This window comes from Macaca mulatta, chromosome 7 (genome assembly GCF_049350105.2).
Source record: "Macaca mulatta isolate MMU2019108-1 chromosome 7, T2T-MMU8v2.0, whole genome shotgun sequence".
Classification (NCBI taxonomy): domain Eukaryota; kingdom Metazoa; phylum Chordata; class Mammalia; order Primates; family Cercopithecidae; genus Macaca; species Macaca mulatta.
The window spans coordinates 99025007-99042588 of record NC_133412.1 but is presented as its reverse complement, the minus strand read 5'-3'; the positions used below and the strand labels follow the sequence as shown (position 1 = coordinate 99042588).

General features: G+C 37.9%; 1 long non-coding RNA gene across 1 annotated transcript in view; it reads left to right on the top strand.

Annotated features, from left to right (window-relative positions):
- The window catches only part of LOC114679543 (uncharacterized), a 169232-nt gene that overhangs the window by 83943 nt on the left and 67707 nt on the right, over positions 1-17582 (top strand). Inside the window, exon 2 of the long non-coding RNA XR_013395375.1 lies at positions 9441-9516. This is a non-coding gene — a long non-coding RNA (uncharacterized LOC114679543). The remainder of the gene's footprint in view (positions 1-9440; positions 9517-17582) is intronic.

Genomic DNA, 17582 nt, shown 5'->3' with positions numbered 1-17582 from the left:
AAATGCACAGCTTATAGTTTTTTTCATTAAGCAGTTATTGTACTCTTTGGAGATGGCAGACATGGTCCTTGGACCCCCAAAAGCATATGCTCCAGTGGAAGAATCAGACATGTAAACAGATCAGTTTACAAATACACCCTGTTAAGTGCTATGTTAGGGATATTGGCTTAAAAATGGTGTTGTGGGAGTACAGAGTGGAACAACTCCTCTTTGGAGATTTGGGAAATTGCTCCACCGAGGAGGAGATTTTGAAGGATGAGCAAGCATTTGGCAGGTGGGTGAAGAAACGAGGGGGTGCATACTCTATCAGAAGAAACCATGTGTAGACAAGTGTTTATGAAATCATTTATGGAAAGGTCTGTTGTACTCTAGGAATTACGTGAATTTACATATGTGAGAGTCAGAGGCAATGTAGATGGGCTAGATGAGGGCAGATGGTGTTGGGGCAAAGATGAAGAAAATACCCACTGAATCCTTAATTCCTCCTTTTATGAAGAAAGTTAGACTAGTATGGTGAGTATAAATTCATGTTAATACCCATAAAACCTTAATAATAGAAAAAGCGGACATTTGATATCTTACTGAGTGCAGAGTTATCACATCTAATTCTTACCACAACCTGATGAAATAGATGCTATCGTTATTTTCACTTCACCAATGAGGAAAAGGAGAATTAGGGATGGCAAATAGCAGGTCCAGGTTCACCCAACAGGCAACCAGCAAAGCTGGGGAACTCAGAAAACCTGCAGACGTGCTCTCCAGCACCACACTAAGTTTTTCTTCCACAGAGTTGTGTGGGTAACACACGGACTGTCATTTCAGTGGCTGGAAAAGTTCCAGCTTCCTCAGTAGATTATATGGCCTAGCACATCAGCCTTCAGAATCATCGATCCATTTTTCCAGATAAAATCTAGAAATGGTACTAAGAAATAGATCTAAAGAAAATATTTAAGATAGAAAATTACCTGCCCCATCCCTTAGTGTCCTCATTAGGCACTAGAATTCCCTGGAGGCAGTTCTCAGACTGAAGGACTTTTTTAAAGCTTTCGATGCATGTTTAATATTATGTAGAGATGCTCAAGATATAGTTATGAATTCAAATAATGGATGATCACATTTTTAAAGGGTAAATACGAATCAAACACATACACAGCATACATATCATGATAATGTTAAACATTGTCTGAATGTGAGGATTACAAGTGTTTTCTTCAAATATTTTATATTTTTCTCCTGTTAAAGGAGCCTGTACAATCAGAAAACACAAAACACCAATAAATGGAGGATGCCTGTAAGAGAATGCATGCCAAGGTCTGAAGGTACTTACTTAGAGAACCATCAGGGGCAGCAGGTCTTGAATTCACCTGAGAAGATATAAGATCTTTTGAAAATCAGCCAAAAGATGAGGAACCGCCTGCCACCAAGACGCACTGATGTCACAGGGAGCATCCCTAAGTTGGTTTGGTCCCTCCAGTGTGTAACACTCTGAGACTACCCTGTTAGTCCTCAGAGACCCCAAGCCCTTCCAGAACACCCTGGGAATCCTCTCTCAACACACCTCACCAGGTAGAAAACTTAAAGCTGATGTTAAAGCAGAAAACAAATTAAACTGGATTCAATCATAAGGGGATTATCTCATGTTAAAGGAGTCCAAAAGCGGAGCAGCCACTGGAAAGGCTCACAGATGCCAAGGACCTGGTCGCCCCCCTTTCTTCTCTGCCCCAGCTCGTTGCCATCTCCATGCTGACACTGCTGTAGCCATTCTAAGCATAGTGCTCAGGCAGGATCTCCAGGGGCAGAAGTGGGCCCACTCCTTTCTTATGACTTGAAGAATGAGAAAACCTTTCCTGGAAGATCCTAGCAGCCGCCTCCTTATAACTCATTGTGTTCACTAAGGGCTAGTTTTTGAATGACCCGAATTGGATTCTCTGGAAGTCAGCTTTCTACTACCTTCTTTTTGGATGTGAGCTATGTTATATAACTCCTGGAGGCCCAATTTTCAAGCACCCAAATAAAGAGAAATTTTCCCAGCACATTAGATATAAACAACCCATTGTAGTGATAATAATTATGATAAAAGGCTTAGTAGGCAGTTTCTTTCTGTGTACTATATGGGGTACCAGGAGGTGATAAGGAAAGGGCAAATAAACCTCTGCTACGGTATTTTATAGGGGAAATAGATTTCTTAATCTGCACACATTTTGGAGGGGGTGGTTTAACAAAAAGTATCTGGCCTAGTAGCATTCATCCTGGGAGTCGTGGGGCAATTTTTCTGCTTCCTAGCATTAGAAGACTTTGGTAAGCTAAAATCCAAGTATAAATGGCATAGACCGTGTGCCACTTACTTTGCAAGCAGTGTATGTGGCAGTATATAAGGTGAAAAGTGGGCCCAGCCTTGACATATATTGTTCCAAGGCAGCCAAAGAATACTTGGACCTAAGGTTGGGCTTGAAAACATGGAAAAGTGGCTAGATTAGAGTAAACTCCCTTTACCAGTGAGCCAGAGTATTTTCTGGTTGTAGGAGTAGCCCAGTCTCAAAGTATGTGGCTTTCTTGCCCTTCTAAAATGGCTTCTGTTCAATGCCAGCATTGTGTTGGAAAGGGGACAATGTTTCCTAGGCTATGAAATTCATTATTTAATCCATGAGAGTATGCTTATGTATCCAGTCTGCCCTCCAGCTAGTCATGATGAGGTTACTATCTTGGCTAGATTATGTGCCTTTGATAACAAAGGGACCTGGCTGGTTCTTCTTAATGAAGCAAGTATTATGGCAAACTATATTCCACAGCAGCTACCACTTCTTGGCATTGCAGAGAAGCAGGCCCTATTGCTGACAGAGTGACAGATAGCTGTGTTGGAAGGGTCATTTGAAGTGTCATAAAAGCATGGCTGGTAGAGGCCCGGGACATCCATAAACTTGGTTCAATAGCAACCTTCTTCCAAAAAATTATACATGAGATAGCATCCAAGTAAAGAACAATGTGTTTCCTAGGCAAACAAAGCACTTCTTTAAGCTTGGACTTCAGGATAGAATTGCATAATTCAGATATTCCTAAAGTTCAAATGGCTCCTTAAAGAGGCTACCTCAGGTCACAAAATAAAAAGTTGTCAGCTTCTCTCCAAATCTGCTACTTTAACCTTGCTCAGTCAAGTGTCATTTCTTCCCTAGGTTACCACTTTCCAACTCTACTCATCAATCCATTTTTCATAGAGCAATACATGTTCTCAAAATATAAACAAGATCATGTCCTATCATACTATTCCTTTAATGTCTTGACTTATTCTTGAACTATGAACTCTTCTCCATAGTTCTCAAAGCTTTGCACAAGTTGGGCTATCTACCTCTTGAAGCTCATCTCGTCTAGATCTTCCCCTTGCCCCATATGCTCCAGTAACATGATCATCATCCACTCATGCCCAAAAACTAAGGTCATTTTCACAGGACATTTTGTAGAAACTTTTCCTCTGCCTAAAATGTATCCCCTGCTTCCCTGCTCCCATCAGTCTTTGCATGTTTGTTTTGTTAGGTTTCAGTCTGTCAATTCTTCAGAAAGGCTGTACATGACCATTCTACATAAAACTAGTCCCTGGTTTATTTCTTGAAAAATTTTTAATTCGTTTATTTTTCTGTGTATTTGCCTGTTTTCTTATTTCTACAATAAAAATGCAAGTTCCTGAGTGGAGCGGCCATGTCTCCCTCATTTTGGTATGTGTGTGTGTCCCCAGTCTCTGGCAAGATGAGACTTATGAGTCATCAAAAAAATATTTAATGAATAAATGTATCAATGAGTCAGGAGAAAAGTAGGAGATAAAAAAATCTCACCTCTTTTAAAAAAAAAATCTTCTGTGTTGCCTGAAGCTATGGTAGTCTTTTCTCCCTGTTATCTCTTTTGCATGATTGCCGTTGTTAATATTAGCTCCTGTTTATGGAGTTTATGCTGTCAATGTTATTGTAGGGATCAGACATACTTAGAGATGTGAGATGTAGTTCCTCTCCTGATGACCTAACTGAAGTGTAAATAATCATTGGGGAAAAATAATGACCACAGAGGACTAGAGCTTTGAGATTTTCATAAAAGAAGCTCTTGGGATTCAAGATCAACGCTGAAGGGGGAGTTAGGAGTTAGAAACCAGAAAGGGCACTCAAGACAAAGAAAACGGGAAAATTGGAGAGTAACCGGAGTGTATGAAATAAGTGAGATTATATTTATAAATATATTTGATTTGACAGCAAATGTTTGGACAATTCTTGTTGAATATATGATTTGTACAATTATATATCCATTAATTACTCCCTACTTTGTAAATATCTTCATTTGATATCAAACCATAATTTGACTTATTTATCGGTATCACAAATCTATTTTTCTTTCCAATGAGATTATAAATATAAGCAGGGTTTTTGTTCTATTCATCTTTGCATTCATAGAATTTGATTGTCCAAATCAGAAACCACTCTGTCTTCTACCTGAAAATGATTCCTCTCTATGGCATACTAATAAAGGATCATCCAGCCTCTCAATAAACTTTCCACAGGATTCTCATGAGGCAGCTTGTTTCAATCTCGGCTCACTGCAAGCCCCACCTCCTGGGTTCATGCCATTCTCCTGCCTCAGCCTCTCGAGTAGCTGGGACTACAGGCGACCATCACCACACCCGGCTAATTTTTTGTATTTTTAGAAAACACAGGGTTTCACCATGTTTAGCCAGGATAGTCTCGATCTCCTGACCTTGTGATCCGCCTGCCTCTGCCTCCCAAAGTGCTGGGATTACAGGCGTGAGCCACCGCGCCTGGCCTATGGCAGTAAATTCTTAAATTTCTTTCCTTCTCGACTTTTCACCACTAACCCTAGTTAAGTACTCCAAAATTATACAAAACAAAAATTAATTCATTTTTTGCAAAATAATCCCTGGCATATTTGAAGGCAGAATTTTTGTGTGTGTTTTAGGCTAAATAACCCTACTTTCACTAGCTATTCCTTACACATATTAAAAGTCATATTTAAATACGTCTATTTTCCCAGACAACTGATAGTTATTTAAGCTCCATGACAGCAAGAACGCTGCTTGTTTCATTTACACTCTTTTCATCTCACCTATAATCATGTCTGACAAATAATAGGCAATCAACAACATTTGTTAAATGACGAAGTGAAGGATTTTTGCCAGTGCAATAAAGCAAGAAAAAGATGTAGCAGGTATCTAGTTACAAAGGAAGAAGTACAACTCTTTCTATTCACAGACATTACCATCTGTGTAGAAAATGTACGAAATATCTAAAAAGGTACTAGAACAAGTAAGTCAGCTTAACAAGGTTGTAGGATCCAAGATCAACTATACAAAAACCCAACTGCATTTCTATATGCTAGCAGTGACCAACAGAAACACACAAAAAAATTTAATAACATCCAAAATATGAGACACGTAAGAGAAATTTGACAAAACATATGTTAAAATCTGTAACCTGAAAAATATAGAACATTACGTAGAGATAATCATTATACAACATTGTCTAGAGAAAAGTGAAAAAATCACCATGTTAATGGGTTAGAAGGCTCAATATTACTGACATCAGTTTTCCTTAACTTGATATGTAGATTCAATCCTATCACAAAATCCTAGGAAACTTTTCTGAAGAAACTGATGGATTCTAAAAGACATGAAAATATGAAAGAGCTAGAATAGCACAACTTTGAATAAAAATGCTGGGAAGCTAAAAATAGTTATTTTCATAACATATAAAAAGACTAGTATAAAGCTAGTCATGGGGAAAGTATGGAATTGGCTTAACTATAGGCGAATACAAAGGAACAGAATGGAAAGCTTAGTATAGACTCATACCTATATAGGCAACAACAAAGGCAAATCAATGGAGTAGGGATAGTCTTCCTATCAAATTATGTAATTCTTACTTGAACCAAAACCAATAATTATTCCAAGTGAATTATATATTAGGTATACATGATATACCTAATGTAAAAATGAAATGTATGTAATGTAAAAATGTAAATGTAAAAATGAAAACTAAAAACTAGACAATCACATGAGAAAAAATCTTTGTTACCTCAAGTTAGGCTGACTTCATTGATTAGACACTAAAAGCATAATACATGAAGCAATATTAATTAGACTTCATTAAAATTAATTTGTACTCCTTGACACTGCTTAGAAAATGAAAAGGTGAGACACAGATTGGTAGAAAGTAGTTTAAAATCAAAGATCTGATAAAAGTATTGTATTAATACGCAAAGCTTCAAAAATTCAATGATAAGAAAGCAACCCAATAAAATATGGACAAAAGATTTGAATTGACACTTTACCAAAGAAGATACACTAATAGCAAGTGAGCTCACAAAAATAGATGTTCACTGTCATTAGTCATTAGGGAAACAAAAATATCATAATGAGATACCCCAACACACCTGTTCAAATAGCTAAAATTAAAAAGACATCATAGCAAGTATTGGTTGAGATGTGGAGGAATTAGAATTCTCAACGCTGCTGGTGTGAATTTAAAATGGTAGAACCACATTGAAAAACAGTTTTACAGTTTCTTAAGAAATTAAACATACACCCACTGTGTTATCCAAGAGAAATAAAAGCATATCTTCAAATGAAGATTGCATTTTGCACTTTAATGATTATAGGAGCTTTATTTGCAATGGTTCCAAACTGGAAACAACCCAAATATTCATTAATTGGTGAATGAATAGTCATATCAGTATAACAGAACACTGTTATGCAATAAATGGAATGAGCTGTTTGTATACAACAATATAAATTAATCTCAATCATGCTGAATGAGAGAAATTGAGAGAAAAAGTGTATACTATGAATGTTCATTGTTATAAAATTCTAGGAAATGCAAACTAATCAATACACAGAAAATAGATGAATAGTTGCCTGAGATGCAGAGGGGGGTAGTCAAGGAGGGGCAGAAAGAAAGACATGAGGGAATTTTTGTTTTATAGATACATATATACACACACATATATACATATATATATATATATATATATATATATATATATATATATATATATATATTCAGATATAAAGCTCATCTTGTTCCTTCATGTGCTATGTGCTTTTGGACAAGTTATTTAACCTTGCATTTTTATTTTTAATTGATTCTTTTAGAATCCCTTCAAACTTCACAGAAGTGATGTGAATGTAAGTAACAAGGTGTCTTAGATGGGTAAAAGAGAGAGCTCTAATGCTGATGAAGTTATACAAACTCCATCCTCCCCATTTGTAATTTGCAAAGGGGCTGAGAAGTTTTTTGCGGGGGACACATAGTCCCTGTTCTCCATTCATCTTCTGCCATATTCACATATGTCTGATGGACTGGCAGGGCAATAAAGGAAACCAGATTGCTGGAAGTATAATTAGAATCTCCCTAGAGGTCGAACTTCCCAATAGGGAAGAAGGAGACTAGCTGGTACTGTACAGAGGTCTAACATTTGCCAACTATGGCAATGGAGGACAAGCCACAGGTCAAGCTAGCCTAGCTATACTGAAGATAGTTGTGCTTTCTGAGGATGGGACTGAATGTATGTGAAACGATAGAGGTGCCTCACTACCTTCTATATACTTTTGTATAGAAGCAGATTTATTGTAGCATATCCCCAGCTGAATACAGCAGAGGGATCCATCTGCCTGTTTATTCACAAAAGCATCACAGCAGCAATTAGGTCTCTAGCATTGAGTGCCACAGTTACGTTTCACTGGCATCAGGTATGGTGGGCGTCCATTTCTACAGGTAGCAAGGAATGACCTGTACTGACATACTGATAATGTCGGCGTACTTGGAGATTTCTTCAAAGTAATTAAGATGTGAATTTTCCTCAGGCAAATGAGTGATATTCTACAAGAAAAAGAGATGTATATTACTTTTGACAAACTTCATCTGTACTTATTGCAGGTAACAACTGAGAAACTGAAGTTACAAATAAGACAAAAATTACATTGAAGACATTTAATAATAGAAAATCATTAGAGAAATACCATGTTTCCAAACTTAATGGAAACCTTTCTTTCCTGACCTTACTAAATTCCCTCGCAGAACTCAACAATGCAGTTTACTACCATAATCTTGAAACATTTCTTTTCCAAATCCTAAGAGACCTCATGATCCATTTTTTTCTACCTCTCCATTTACTTTTTTTCTCCTGCCTCTCCATCCTTTTTAAAGTATATTTCTCCAACCAATACTTTTAATATTCACATTTTTGTATTCAACTCTCTACCTCACATGACTGCAGGGATATCTCATGATACCACATGAGTTTAATGTATTCTTCTTCCTAAACTTGTCTTCCTTTAGTCTTCATCATTTCACCATTATCCCATCATACCAACCAAGTAGGAATGATCCAGAGACCTGGGAATAATAGTTAATTTATCTAGTTTATCAGTCTAGAAACCTATGAAATAAGATAATAAGTTTACTTAACTTGAATTATTCTCAGTGAATCTACTCTGGTTCTTATAGCTTCTTTTCCTGAAATTAAAAAGTATTGATGTAAGAATCTTCTAGAAAATTTGTAGGGAACCATTGTAAAATGTACAGATATAGAGTAAATAGCCTCTCATTCTGTTTTCTTGTTTTTCTATTTACTCCCACTAAAACATTTAGTTTAATTTTTCATAAATACTGAATGTGTAATGCCACCTATATTGGATTTTGAACCATTTGTGACCTCCTGAGACATTTCCTCTTATCTCCTATCCTGCACTGGTAGACTTGACAAACCTAACTATCCAAGACTGTAACTTCATTCCCAGAGGTAGCATTACTTTTTAGTCAGTGTGGCCACTGGGGAGTGAACCAGGATAAATGGGATTAAACTGAAACAATAGGAGGTTCAGGTTAAACACTAAAAGAAACATGTCGAGAAAAGGTCACTTAGACATAGGAACGATTTCCCTTGAGAATGTAGAAATATCTTCATTGTAAGTTGTTTTTTTTTTCTAGTGTAGTTAGACTAAAGTTCAACAAGAGTCACTATCTCATATTTCACAGTAGGCAATCCAGTTTTCCCCCCCTACATTAAGAAACAGTAGAGAGAGGGAATCCATACTACCTGGGCCTGATATTTAATACAGTATAGAAAGGAAGCATTTCATGGCCCTTAATATAAAATCCCCCCTTCTATTCTCCTTAAGGATTAACTTGTGACTCTGGAGAATAAGGCTTAAGTACCAGAGTTATCACTAGTGATGAAACTCATATCTCCTTTGAATTCTGAATTAAACATTTGTTTTGAAGGAATTAGTTTGAAGCTATTAGTCTATGACTGTTTATATATATTTTTTAAAAAAACCCTAGTGGAGTCATCTGCACACATTTAGCATTTAGTTTCTGTTGATAATGCTGTTAAATTGAGTTAGTTTTCTAATAAGTGTAACAATGAAATCAAATCTCTTTTCCCCACAGGCACTCCTCCAGCAGAATCCTAGTTTCCATCTGTCAAGGGGTGTATAATCGGACAGAGAATCCTGCATGCGACAAGGTAGAGCTCTTTATTTTATTTGTGGTAGACTAAGAAGTAGGAAACAGAACTTGCTTTATCTTGCATACCCATTATTTTCCACCTTCATTGGTCAGAGGCCCTATGAAAATCGGACAAATCAACTGCATTCTTGTTTTTTAATTCATCAATTTTTAATTTTGGTATCACTCTTATTGACAGATAATTGTTATTGAGGGCTAATCACAATAGTTTTAGAATAATGAATATATCACTATGACATAAACAAATGAACATGCTTAATAAACCTCTAAGAATATTGTGATTTGCCAGACTTCACTGGCTCCATTGCTGGATTTGCAATGATGTTCATTGGAGGAGATGATGGGGAGGAAACAGAGTCCTTCTTTATAATTTTTAAAAATATTGAATGGCTCCAAAGTAAAACTGACACACCAGTTGCCTGTGAGCAGGATTGAGTCTGCAGATACATTTTACTTGGCTCTCCTAACTCTGTCGAGAAATTTGATGGAAAGCTTTGGTTCTATTGGTAGTAGTTTAAGACACTGAATTCTTCATTGAAACATTCTGATAATCTTTCTCTAACAATAGTGGCTGGACTGTCAAAATGGATTATTACAAAAGGCAGAATTATAAAATATTATTCATATTTTGAGCTAGTTATGACATAACCCTAAGTCCTCTACCACCATCTATTGTTTCTCCCTTTTTTACTTCATAATAGGCTTTTATCACTGTTCTAGCTGGTTAGTCTCTTGCTCTTTAAATCTCAGTTATTCTCTGTCATGCCAGCTACTCTCCTTCCTTTACTAAGAAGAATGATGTTTTTTTGGTGAGCTTACTCAACTTTTCTCCATTGCATCATTTCTCTGTTTCTTTAAGATTTGTTTTACCCTATTTTATCTGACTTCTTTCATTTGACATTCAGACTTATAATTTTTCTATCAGCTTGGTTTTAAGTTTATTACATCTTATTAATTAATTTAAAAGGAAAATGGACACCTATCTGTATGTATAAGTTTCATCAATTGCTAAGTTCTATGTGGTTGTGACTGTATTAGTCTGTTTTCATGCTGCTGATAAAGACATGCCTGGACTGGGTAGAAAAATAAGTTTAATTGGACTTACCGTTCCACATGGCTGGGGAGGCCTCAGAATCATGGTGGGAAGCAAAAGGCACTTTTTACATGGTGGCAGCAAGAGAAAATGAAGAAGATTCAAGAGCAGAAACCCCTGATAAAACCATCAGATCTTGTGATACTTATTCACTACCATGAGAACAATATGGGCAAAACCACTGCCTTGATTCAAATGATCTCCCTCCGGGTCTGTCCCACAATACAGAGTTATGGGAGTACAATTCAAGATGAGATTTGGGTGAGGACACAAGCCAAACCATATTATTCTGCCCCTGGCACCTCCAAATCTCATGTTCTCATATTTCAAAGCCAATCATGTCTTTCCAGCAGTCCCCCAAAGTCTTATTTCAGCATTAACCCTAAAGTCCACAGGCCAAAGTCTCATCTGAGACAAGTCAAGTACCTTCTGCCTATGAGCCTGTAAAATCAAAATCAAGCTAGTTACTTCCTAGAGACAATGGGGGTACAGGTATTGGGTAAATGCAGCCCTTCCAAATGGGAGAATTTGGCCAAAGCAATGGAGTTATAGGGCACATGCAGGCCTAAAATCCAGTGGAGCAAAATTTAAAGCTCCAAAATGATCTCCTTTAACTCCAAGTCTCACATCCAGGTCATACTGATGCAAAAGGTGGGTTCCCATGGTCTTGGGAAGCCCCTGTGGCTTTGCAGTGTATAGCTTCCCTCCCAGCTGCTTTCACAGGCTGACATTGAGTGTCTATGTCTTTTCCAGGTGCACAATGCAAGCTGCCAGCGGACCTACCTTTCTGGGGTCTGGAGGATGGTAGCTGTTTTCTCACAGCTCCACTAGGGGGTGTCCCAGTAGGGACTCTGTGTGGGGATTCTGACTCCCCATTTCCCTTCTCTACTGCCCTAGCAGAGCTTCTCCATCAGGGCCCCGCTCCTGAAGCAAACTTCTGCCTGGGCATCCAGGCATTTTCAAATATCTTTTGAAATCTAGGCAGAGGTTTCCAGACCCCAACTCTTGACTTCTGTGCCCTTGTAGGCTCAACACCATGTGGAAGCTGCCAAAGCTTGGCACTTACACCCTCTGAAGCCATGGCCTGAACTCTGTGTTGTCCCCTTTTAGCTGCAGCTGGAACAGCTGTGAGGCAGGGCATCAAGTCCCTAGGCTGTACACAACACGGCACGGGGACCCTGGGCCTGGCTCATGAAATCATTTTCTCATAGGCCCTCATGGGCCTTGATGGGAGGGGCTGCTGTGAAGACCTCTGACATGCCCTAGAGACATTTTCCCCATCGTCTTGGTGATTATCATTGGCTCCTTGTTACTTGTGCATATTTCTGCAGCTGGCTTGAATATCTACTTAGAAGATGGGTTTTTCTTTTCTGTCACATTGTCAGGCTGCAAATTTTCTGAACTTCTATGCTCTGCTTTTCTTATAAAACTGAATGCCTTTAACCACACCCAAGTCACCTCTTGAATGCTTTGCTGCTTAGAAATTTCTTCCACCAGATACCCTAAATCATCTCTCTCAAGATCAAAGTTCCGTAAATCTCTAGAGCAGGGGAAAAATCCCGCTAGCCTTTTTGTTACAACATAACAAGAGTCACCTTTGGTCCAGTTCCCAACGAGTTCCTCATCTTCATCTGAGACTACCTTAGCCTAGACCTTATAGTCCATACAACTATCAGGCTTTTGATCAAAGCCATTTAAGTCTCTAGGAGGTTCCCAACTTTCCCAGATTTTCCTGTCTTCTTCTGAGTCATCCAAATGGTTCCAATCTCTGCCTGTTACCCAGTTCCAAAGTCACTTCCACATTTTCAGGTTTATTTCAAGCAGCACCCCACTCTACTTGTACCAATTTACTGTATTAGTCTGTTTTCACACTGCTGATAAGGGACATACCTGAGACTGAGTATAGAAAGAAGTTTAATTGGACTTACGTTTTCACATGACTGGAGAGGATTCAGAATCATGGTGGGAGGTGAAAGGCACATTGTGGCACCAAGAGAAAATGAGAAAGATGCAAAAACAGAAACCCCTGATAAAACCATAAGATCTCATGAGACTTATTCACTACCACGAGAACAGTATGGGGGAACCACCCCCATGATTCAAATTATCTCACACTGGGTCCTTCCCACAACACATGGGAACTATGGGAGTACAATTTAAGATGAGATTTGGGTGGGGACACAGATCCAAATCATTTCAGTGACTAAGACAAAATCAAGGTCTTACAATAGAAAAAATATTTTGTAACTATTAGTTATAATGCAAAAAATACTTATAAAGAAGAACTTCAAAATAAGAGAAGAAAAATTTCAATGAATGATGAGAATAGAGAGGAGAGTAAAGGGATTAATTTTGCCTGTAATATGAAATGTAAGGTGCTTGATCTGGAGGATAAGAGACTCAATGGGAACATCTAAGAGAGCATATAAGAGATAAACCCCAAAGTGGGTTTCACAATGAAACTTAACTTTAGGACTCTGCACTTCCTTGGGTCTCTTCCAATGTGTTCCTATGGTCATACGTTTTTGTACTATTTACAGAAGTGGCTATGTTAACCATTGCTATTTAAGATCACTTTCTCTTTCTACTCCAACATCTCCTCCCACATACCCTGCCGGGCTCAGGTGGCTTGGAGAGGTCACAGGCTTTTGTGGTACATGATTAGGAGAATGTTGACTGGGAGACAATTTGGGTTAGTGGTATAAATTTCTGTGGTTTGCCATCATATCCATATGTAGTTAACTTATTGCAAGCCATCCCAAGGTGGGTATAAGTTTCAGGAATATTCTTCCCATATATTGTGTAAATTTGCCTATGGTTAGTACACAAAGGTATGAGCCTAGTGGTCACAGCTAGCTATGATGTGGACCTGACACAATAAGAATGTGGTAGGTGTGTTGGGTAGTAAGGGAGAAACAAGATCTAAAATGTGCAGAACCAGAAATTAATAGGGGGAGATTTCCAGTCACTTGACGTGTAAAATTATAAACAAAAGAAGAAGATTTGATCTCATTGATAAACAGTCAAAATGGAAGTTCTCTCTTGCAAGAAATATACTTAATAACTTCTTAAGATGTTAGAATTTATAAATACAAATGATATTATAGATTTTCACAAATCTTACCACATTCTTGAAAACTGGCATGATTTTATCAGTAATGAAAACAAGAAGCTTAAATAAAATTTTCTAAAATATCAGTTAAAATTTTTTCATCCATGCTAAAAGTCAACAAATTGTTGTGTTTTCTTAAGATTACAAAATTATAAAAAAAATGAGTATGTGAGCAAGAAATGTTGGAAAAATACAGAACTGTGTCAGAGGTTAACTTAAAAAAACATGCTCTTTTTTCAGATTTGGAAAACGTAATATTCATTAGCTTTTAAAATATATAATTGATTTTCTCATTCTAAATACATGTTATTTTTTATACTCAATTTACATTTATAAATGTATATCATCTTTCTCAAAGAGGGCTCCCCAAATTATGTAAACTTCAGGCAGTACAAATCAGGGTAAATAAATTTAAATTTTCCAGGCAAATGTGAACTTTTCCAAGTAGAGAAAACAGTCTGTGTAAAGATTGATACCACATATTATTCTGGATCCCACTCACATCAGGCAGACTCAAGTAGGGATAAATCAAGGAGAATTCAATAAAGTGTGGGCAGAGTATAGTGGGTATCAGGGATAGTGCATCATATCTATTACCTATCTGTTACCAGCCCTGGGCCTAAAGGAGTGAGGGGAGACAGCAGTTAACTAGAACCCAGAAGAAATGAACCTATAGCAAAGACTTTCCCTGGAGAGGAGCTATGTACTTTGAGAAATGCAAAAGAGACCGGAATAAACAGATTTATATATAAATCTGTTTTATATACTATACAGATCTTCACTTCATTTTCTCCTGCCACTCTCATGCCTTAGTCTCATACAGCCCTAACCCAAGTATCGCATAAGCAAGCCTGTGAAAGTGGCCCAATTATGTTAGAAGATAGGAGGCAGAGTGCAAGGGAGAGATGTATATTAGTTAGTCTGAATGGGCAGACAAAAAATATCTGGCTATATGTATAATAACTGTGTGCATATATGTGTGTATATGTATGTAAATATATGTGCACGTGTGTGTATTATACAAATATGTGTACATGTATACAATTGTTTGTGGTATGTATAGTTACATTTAAAAATGAAATCCCACCTTATTGGTTTATAACCTGTTTAATTCACTTAATAACATAAACTCTTTTCTGTGCCAGGAATCTTTTAATACAATATATTTTCATAGAATTATATGGTTCTATGTTCTATGGCACATGTATCAATATTCACTGAGGTTACTTCAAAATTTTCAATATTATATAAAAACCTATAACATCCTTGTAGATCATTTTTTAATGAGCAACAATATTTCCTTAAAAAGAAGTATTGCAGGATCAATGGGGTACCCATTTCAAGTTCTCATCACCAGAATGCTCTCCAGGAAGACTCTGCCTGTGTACGTTGCCATAATCTGCATATTTGTGCTTACTTACATAACATCCTCATGAAGTTACACTATAAACTCTCTTGAAAGAGCTATACGTCTACTTTCCTACCATTTCTCCTCCTGAATTTTTGTAATTGGAAATTCTTCTCTTGGCAGTGAACGATGACTTCCCAATTTTGAATTCTAATGGCTATTTATCATTCTTATCATTGACCTTACAGTGTTTGATATTATTGACCTTGAGCTCCTATTTGAAAAAATCTCTCTTTGCTTTGGTCCTTTGATACATTTCAATGCTGATTTGAATTCTCTTTTCTGTTCTTTCTCTGTCTTCCTTTTGGTGCATCCTCTACCTGCTTTCTGTTAGATATGGGCATCCCCTCCGACTCAGAGTTCTGCCACTATTCTTGCACTATGGCAGGGTCCAGCAAGCCTTCCATGCCTCTCATCTTTGTCTCTTCTTTTCCTCTTCCAATGTTCCCACTGTCATTTCAGTCCTTGTTATTCTCACATGGACCATCAATAGCCTCCTAACTGGTCCCCTGCCTCTAGGTATAGCTCTATCTTTCTAAAATATGTTTTTGCCTGTGGTGCTCTCTTGAACTGCAGCATCCACTGTCTTCCATTCCCATCATCTATCAAATGAAATAGGAGCTGGTGTCCGGCAGCCTTCTTCCTCTACTCCTATATATACAGCCTATGTTCTAGTCTAGCTACACAGCTTTGCCTTGCTTTTCCTTCCATCTATGTATTTTTTCCTTATCTCTGCTTTTCAAATTCCACCGTTTCATTAAGACCTGACTCAAAGGCATCTCCTGTAGGAATCTCTCTCTAGTCACACCCACTAAAAATGACCTATCTATTCGATATTATAAGCTCTGTGAGAGGCTTTAACCATTACTAGATTATAAAATGATTGAAAACAGATTCTGGTGGTGTTCCTTTTTTGCCAAGCACACAGCATAGAGTTTTGTTGCTGGCAGGTGATTAGTAAATATTAATTAAGTGAACAAGACAGCCCTAGAGCAATTCTACTGAAACTTTGGGTTTAAGAACAGTTAGGGAAAGCTCAGAAAGAGTCCACTGGTCATAGCTCATCTCTAGTTTCGGGTCTTACAAAATATTCTACTTAAAGATGCAATGACAATTTAAATTTAATGTAATAAGCTAAGCAATAATTTTGTCCAATATGGCCTTATTGACTGCCCAAGAATTCTAGAAACTGCAAACGAATTTGTGTCTCATTTAACAAGGTCTAACAATTTACTCACATTTCTACCACTGAACAATTCAAAGGTCATCTTTGATGGCAGATGGCAACATTTGCCACCCACAAACCTAGGATAGCCAGTTAATGTCTCAGTCTTCATTGCCACATTTGGTCTTGCCCAGAGGGGACAAATTTTATTCTTTCTCTTCACACAATCATGTTTCATAGGGGCAAGTTAAAAAAAATGGGAAGCATTTAGAAGTCATAAGACCAGCAACAGCAAAGAGAGGAAAACCTGCTGCCTGTCATGAAAAACATAAAGCCATTTTGCCAAGTTAACAAAGAACGAAGAGGTGCAATGGTGCAATGGGGAAGGCAAATATATGATTTCTTTTCTGCTTAACTCTGTGCAAGCTTTTCCCTTAGCTCTGTGCATGTCTTTCCTTTCTTGTATGACTTCAGGCTAGTCATTTCACTTATTCATACACGGCTTGCAGAGAGTACCACCTCCCAGCCTCCTACTCCTACCTCCCAGGCTACAGGCATGCCAGTTGCTAATGCACTGAGATCTCCCCAGCCTGGCCCGGACTCCCAAACAATGAGATATCCTCTGTGCAATTTGTACAGCACCTTTCTCAAGCATGGAGACATTGCACAACCCAGCAGTGAACAATGAGCCAGCAGGAGGCAGCACCAACAGGTGACATCTAACACGTTCAGGAAAAACAAAATTAAGCAGCAAAGCTCTTTAGAGCAACAGAGGCTTTTAAAGAGAGTTCTCTCAGGTAATGTAAGCAGCTGCTTTCTCACCACTCTCACAAGGGCATGCCATGGGGCCAAACGAGCAATCCCTCCAGCCCCAGGAGAAAGCGCTGAGCTGCAACGAGGACCTAATCCATTTATTTTCATGTCTCAATGAAAATACTGGATAGTTTGTAAATCACACATGCTCTGATCGCATTCCTTTTAAGAATACACAGCATATTTATATACATAGGGGAAGCATTTGATCAGCCTGCCTGCAAAGAGATTCTTAGAAGAATGTGGCTGTTTAGTTTCTTACTAAATTGGGAGCTGCAGAGAAAGTGTGACCAGAGATGGGGTGCTGAGAAGGTACAGGTATTATCATGTGGAAATTCTGGCCTGTGTACCATAAGGACTATGCAGATGAGAAGCAACATTCATGTTTGGTCAGTTTTAATTTCTGAACACAGCTTACAATCTCCAGTTCAACCACATGTTGACCTCCAATTAAACCATACCATGTAAGGCCC